Source organism: Lactuca virosa, chromosome 3, assembly GCF_052849685.1.
Source record: "Lactuca virosa cultivar CGN04683 chromosome 3, Lactuca_virosa_CGN04683_v6, whole genome shotgun sequence".
NCBI classification, from domain to species: Eukaryota; Viridiplantae; Streptophyta; class Magnoliopsida; order Asterales; family Asteraceae; genus Lactuca; species Lactuca virosa.
Window position 1 is genome coordinate 101400341 of NC_136428.1, and position 5773 is coordinate 101406113.

The 5773-nt window shown below is 37.5% G+C and overlaps 1 pseudogene across 1 annotated transcript; it reads left to right on the plus strand.

The window, feature by feature from the left end:
• The first annotated feature begins 2156 nt into the window (after positions 1 to 2156).
• LOC145166298 (RING-H2 finger protein ATL46 pseudogene) lies at positions 2157 to 3805 on the plus strand (annotated as a pseudogene). The gene is made up of 2 exons (XR_013740471.1): positions 2157 to 2367; positions 2444 to 3805. The product of XR_013740471.1 is annotated as an RING-H2 finger protein ATL46 pseudogene (transcript).
• Positions 3806 to 5773: the final 1968 nt, after the last annotated feature.

Consider the following 5773-nt stretch of genomic DNA (forward strand, 5'->3'; position numbering starts at 1 on the left):
TTGCTTCTGCCATATTGAAGTATATATATGGCATAACGTTATATTGTATAATGTTGGAAGGTTTAGAATAGTTGTAATAATACCTTTTATTTCGGTTTATGTTTGTATAAATTTACAATATCCTGGGTAGTTATGTAAAATATTAAAACATAGTCGGTTTGTATCCAATTTTTTGTAATCACTTTATCAATGTAAGATAATGTTTTATAAGTAACTATATTTTCAAGTATGAAAGTTTGGGTCTTTCAGAAATATGAAAGTTTAGAAAGGGGTCCTTTCATTGGGTATGGAGGATTGTCGGGGCAGAAGGTGTATCAAGATGTGGGGATTGTACAAGTCGATTATGCTCTTTATTCATCGATCGTTCTTCAAGAGTAAGCATGGAGCGCATCTCCAAGAAGGTCGGAAAAGGTTTTTTATGGCGGATCGTTGTAACAATGCGAGAGAACTTTGGCAACAGCTCATTTAAGGCATAGATGACAAGATTTTGTTCGTTCACCGAGGAACCAATATTAGCGAGCAAATCAGATATGGACTTAATCTTAGTGCAGTATTCCATAATAGTTGAGTCTCCAATGGTTAGAGAATGCAGTTCACTGCCCAATTCTATGGCTTTACTTTCTTTATTCGCATGAAAGAGGTCATCAATCGCTTTCCAAACTTCAACAGTAGTGGCATCGGGTACAAGAATGGATTGAAGGACGGATTGAGTGAGAGTCCCATATAACCATTTTTTGACGATGTTGTCAAACTCTTTCCATGATGCAGACTGATCTACGGGCTGTTTTCAGGATGATGAAGACGAGTTATCAAGATGATCGTATGTAGAGTACCCATTGCAGTGTGTTTTGAACAGCTCTTTCCAGGAATCGTAGTTTAACCGATCAAGATCAAGCAAAATAGGGACATAAGATTTGATGTTTGTTATACCATAGATCTTATCCGATAGACCAAAAGAGGGAGTGGAAGAACCTGTGTCTGGCATGATGAAGATGAACATGGGAGAAGATGTTGCGAGAGAAAAAAAAATTGAGTTGGGGCAGTCGACAGGTAAGGATCGGAGGCTAGGTTTAGCATGTATCCTCTGATACCATGTTGACGCATATAATTCCCATGAATTGGCCTTAGGCCATGCATTCCAATATATATATATATATATATATATATATATATATATATATATATATATATATATATATATATATATATGGGCTTGGTATGAGAACACGGGCTGAATACAAGCCAAGCCTATCTAACAGAATGGGCTATATAATACATACAATATATACGCTAACCATAATGATAAAATGGACAACTTCAAGCATACAAAATGATTGTAATAGGTAACATTTATAATGATTACAAACACAATAGGTCATTACAATTTATACTTCTTAACCACATTATATGGATTCTCGTTGGACAGATGTGGATTATTGTTCATAACTATTGATTGATGCAACTCATTTAATCTCTATTATGGACGGAGCATATATATAGGGCCAGGGGGGCACCCCCCCTAATTATTTTTATATATAGTCCATATATATTGAAAATGTTACATATTATGCCCAAAACTATAAATTTTGACTTTGCCCCCCCTTCCCCTGTTCTTCAATTTTTGTACGTATTCTATTTTCGGCGCCCCCAAATCATAACTTCAAGCTCCGTCACTGATCTCTATGCATTTGAATAAGTCATGACATTTCATGCAATAAACTTGTTAATCTCTCGATTATCATTCCAACTCATTTTTTTCATCTCAACTGTCGACTTACATTTTTGGTAAACGACTATATTCATATATTGTCATATGTAAGTGACGTCGCACTAAGGAGCGGATGACACAATTGAACATTTGGTGGTTTGGGCTAATTAGATGGGCCCAACCCTTTGTAGACTACTAAGTAGTAAAGCATCTTATAGGTCTTAACAAATCCATCAATCTTCTTAGAAGCCCAACTAGTGATCGGTGGCCTAAGGCTAAGAGGTTAAGAGTTAAGACCCATGAAAGTACACTTTTTGTAGACCTTATATCTTCCTTCCTGATCACAATCTATGTCAAATTACATAATTACCCTTGGGATCCTACTTCCTCCCTGTTGCCACCTATGGCCATGGGCCTAAACAAGATTTCTTTTTGGAAGTTTCCAGGTAGTAATCAAACTCTCACGCACGCACACTCATGACTCACCAATATAAAAGAGGAAAGCTAAAATATCCCTTCAAATCTCTCACTCAACCCCCTTAAACCAAAAAAAAAAAAAAAAATCTTTTTCAAGATTTCTTCAAGCCAATATAACAAAGAAGCATTTAATCCACTCGTCAAGAATGTCAAATTGGGGCTACATGTGAAGTATGATATGGGTAAGCTAAATCTTTAAGATCTGGGTTTAATTGCATTTTCTTTATATTTATTAAAGTGGGTTTCTTGTAATATCAGCTAAACACTATTTGAATAGCTTGTTTATTGAGTTTATGAATTGGGTGTTGATCCAAGAACATGCTCACCAATTAAAAACCCTTTCTTGACACTTCACACCCTTCAAACACACACACAGAAGTTTTCTCCAAGAAAACTCTTCCAAACTTGATGATTGTTGTAGCATTTCATATCTACTAACATGCGCCGGATCAAACCCATCATCAAACAAAACCTTTCTCCTTTTTCTTCTCCTCCCAGTAACCATAAACCTCACTCATCTATAATCTTCGCTAGAAACAGTGTGATTGTATTGGGAGTTGTGTTCGTCATCTGTTGTTTACTTCACTTTCTTGCAAGATACCTCATGAAGAAGAAAAGATCATCATCGTCTTCTTCATCTTCAAACTCTCATCATCAATCTTCAAGATTTCAAGAAAGTAACGATAACGATGATGTCGCCTACGAGAGGCAACTACAACAGCTCTTCCATTTACATGATTCCGGTTTAGATCAAGCTTTCATTGACGCTCTCCCATTGTTTCTTTACAAAGAACTAATGGGATCAAAAGAGCCCTTCGATTGTGCGGTTTGTCTTTGTGAATTCTCAGAACAAGATAAGCTAAGGTTGCTACCTTTATGCAGCCATGCTTTTCACATTCATTGTATCGACACTTGGTTGCTTTCAAATTCGAGTTGTCCTTTATGCAGAGGTTCACTTTTTACCCCTGGATTTTCGGTTGAAAATCCAGTCTTCGACTTCCATGATGATTCAAGGGAAGAAGATGATCATGTGTTAGGGGTATCTTGTAATTTTAAGCAATCTGGAGGGGGGAATGAAAAGTGGGTGTATCCGGTTAGACTTGGCAAGTTTAGAGCCACAAATGGTGAGAAAAGAGACGATACAGAAGTGGGGGAGACTAGTAACAGTAATCTTGATGCAAGAAGGTGCTTTTCAATGGGATCTTATGAGTATGTGGTGGGAAACTCGGAGTTACAGGTGAGATTTTGCCCTAGTAGGGGTAATATTGGAAAAACATATTTGGGTATTGAGAAAGATAAGGGGAATAGCTCAGTTGACGGGGGTAGTGATGGAAAGAAAATTAGTAGTAGAAGCAAAGGTGAAAGCTTTTCTGTATCCAAGATTTGGCTTTGGTCAAAGAAAGATCAACATAAATTTCAAGACTCTTTAGTACCCATATGATTAGTTCTTGATAATGTAAGGTTACCATCAAGAAAGTTGAATCCTAGTAATTTTCATCGTTAGTTTAGTTCATTGTTTATGGTAAAGTGACTTGTACATCATGCTGAGGGAGTTGTACAATTGTTTGAATGTGGAAGTTTGGGCCAAGTAATCATCAAGTGTTGATGATTTTTTTATTATCTTTTTTTCTTGTGATCTTGCTGAATGATTTTGTGTTATTATATGTGACTTGCTTTATTGAACATGACAAAGTGTACTCAAAACACTATATTTTATTACTGAAATTTGCTTCTCTTTCCCTCCCAAAACATTGTGAATATTATTATATTATACCCAATGCAATGCCAAATACTGTCAATTCAGAAGTTTACTTGACCCTTCGATGAAAACCGTATTCCCTCATTTGAGTGGACCGAAATCTCTTTATCTTAGAGATTTAATTTTTTTTTTAAGTATGTATATAAAACTTGGTTGATATGTGGTCCTTATACGTTTGAAGGTACCCTCGGGCGGGGGAGGGGGTAAGGAATCCGATCAAATGATGAAACTTATTAGCTTAATGCAAAATTCGGTGATCTCAATCAAAGGATAAGGGCTGATGCGAATTGGATCTAGGAGGTGATTTCACGGTTGTCTTGGCAAGGCAACTAATTGACAAAAGCCCCCTAGTTGTCAATAATGGCACGGCTACTAAGACCATCTGTAATACATTCAACGAAAGCATTCGTGGTTATGTGGCCACAAACACTGTCCCGGTGTCTCGTTGTGGGTCATGGTTGTGGTCATTTGTTGTACCTTCCACAACCGACAACGACCAATCAATACAATCTTCCTCTTTGACTCGCTAACTAGATGTTTAACGGCTGAAAATTTTAATTTTTTTTTAAATAAATAATCATTATCTATATAAACACAACATTTGAATAAACCTTACCTACATTCAAACCATTCATCTCTTATACACTCTAAAAAAATCATATGGATTTTTTTACAAATTTTGATTCAGATGACGACGGAGAATTTATCTCGACGTCCTTCAATGTTGTGCAACACATACACAATGAAGAACGTACGGATGTTACACGTACAAGAGCGGTTGTCAATCAAAATCTTCAAACCGCACATGAATTATTGGTACGTAATTACTTTGTCGATAATTGGTTTTATAATGATGTGGCGTTCGAACGTAGTTTCTGTCTAAATAGTTACATTTGATTCCTGGTATGTAATTTCACTTATTAAAAATTACTTTTATGGTTGGCCACGACGTGGTGAAGAGGGTACCAAGACGTGGAAACCTTGCATGAAATGTGTGCCCATTTAAGGTCCACGACATGACAAGATGCTTGTCACAACGTGCGGGGTAACTGATGAGCAAAACCCTAACTTTCAGGCTTAGGCCCTATTTAAAGGAAGTGATGGTTAAGGTTTCGTCCACCCTCAGCCTCCAACACCTACTAAATGCACCTTTGACCAAACCCTGGCCTCCTTGAAGCTTTTGGAGCTTATTTTGCAAGTATTGGTGATCTTGAAGGAAGAAGAAAGAAGTTGGTGCATAGATCCAGCAAGCAATCCATCTTCATCCCTAGCGTGCATCTTCTAGACTTCTTGTAAGTCCTAAAGCTTTCATCTTTTTGATGCTTTCTTCTTAGATCTAGGTTTTATATCATGTTTTGCTTCATAAGTGAAGTTGGAATTATTAGAAGAGATAAACTTTGCAACTTTACGGCTCTACATTGTCGCTAGAGCAATATACCTTGTGGATCTAGATTTTGAGGGAGTGTTGGGAGTTTTGCATGAAGATGGATCATCTTCCTTACCATTTTGAGCTAGAAAAGTGGAAGACATGCATGGGTCATGCATGTCTATAAAGATTGGATTTTTATGGACCATTAGGGTCCCTAGATGCACTCTGGAGAGTATGGGTTAAGGGCTTAACGAGTTAAGGATAAAATCCATTAAGTTGTCCATGCACAGAACCCACGACGTGACGGGTTGACTATCACGACGTGGGGAATGAAAGGATTCACAACTGTTTTGGATGGACTCTCCCACGTCGTGGAGGAATGTTTACCACGGTGTGGCGGATGATTTATACGCGACTGAGTTGGGCCGTGACTGAGTTTCTGGCCAAGACTGAGTTCATT